Source organism: Ochotona curzoniae, unplaced genomic scaffold, assembly GCF_017591425.1.
Source record: "Ochotona curzoniae isolate NIBS_2020 unplaced genomic scaffold, NIBS_Ocur_1.0 contig_3432, whole genome shotgun sequence".
Lineage (NCBI taxonomy): Eukaryota > Metazoa > Chordata > Mammalia > Lagomorpha > Ochotonidae > Ochotona > Ochotona curzoniae.
Window position 1 is genome coordinate 8,258,108 of NW_024465859.1, and position 1,210 is coordinate 8,259,317.

Sequence of the window (1,210 nt, forward strand, 5' to 3'; positions counted from 1 at the left end):
TCCCAGGTTGCTTGATAACTATCAGAAACATTTGATTATCCTTATCATAGTAATTAAATATTTTATAAAGATTTATTTTAATTTTATTTGAAAGAGTTATAGAGATGAGGAGACACAGGGAGAGAGAATGTCCATTGCTGGTTCACTCCCCAGATGGCCACAACAAGCTGAATTTCTGTGCATCTAAAGCCAGGAGACAGGATCTTACTCTGAGTCTCCCATGTGGTTGCAGGGGCCCAAGGACTTGAGTTATTTTCTACTGCTTTCCCAAACCATTAGTACGGAACTGAATTGGAAGTGGAGTCAGGACTCCAACCATCACCCATATGGGATGGTGTCACCATAGGCAGAGGCTTAGCCTGCTAATGCTAGGACACTGGCCCCAGTAATTAAAATTTTTAGCTTTTATTAAGAAAAGCGGGATTTAAAATTATTTCTTAAAAGAATCTTCTTCTCCCTGCTGAGATGGTGCTCAACTCTGCAGAGCAGCATCTCTGACTGTTAAAAAAGATGTTTTGATCCTTAAAATAATGAAACAGCCAAAGAGAGGTGTTCTGAACAAGTTCAGGATTTTACCAAATATTGCAAGGAATCTGGACTCCTTATGATAGTAAAACATCAGAAAGAAAATTCTGCATTTGGAAAGAATGTTTAACTACATACTGTAAAGATCCAGCCTTTTATGAACAATGCAAAGTGGAGTACCTGAAGGAAAGGGATTTCAGGAAAACTGGAATTCCTACTAAGATTTCAGAAGCTTCCCACCAACATGTAGAAAATATTCCAGTGACATTCAGAAACTAATGTCCATGGAAGTCATTTATAGTATAAATCACCTGGATAATGGTCTCAAGATATAAACCTTTTTCATCCTATTTATGAAAATATCATCTAGAATGAAGATTTTATTTAAAAAAAAAAGAATCCTCTTATTGTGGAGGAAATGAAGGATTATTTATACATACAAATGGGAATATTAGCAAATTACAACAAAATCAGTCAGAAAGCTAAATAACATTTTTCTGTCTTGTGTGAAAAGTTTATAATGTCACCATTTTATGCCACACTGGTGTAAACTGCATGGACAAATCTGTGTATTTTTTTAAGCAACAATTTTTCTGCACCTGCCATCATCTTTTCTTTTCAATGAATGAAGTGAATGCTTAAAAAATCTCAGCAGGTCATTGTTATACAGACAAAATCCTGGGTG

General features: G+C 35.5%; 1 pseudogene; it reads left to right on the forward strand.

The window, feature by feature from the left end:
• Positions 1–465: 465 nt before the first annotated feature.
• On the forward strand, positions 466–851 carry LOC121156522 (annotated as a pseudogene).
• Positions 852–1,210: the final 359 nt, after the last annotated feature.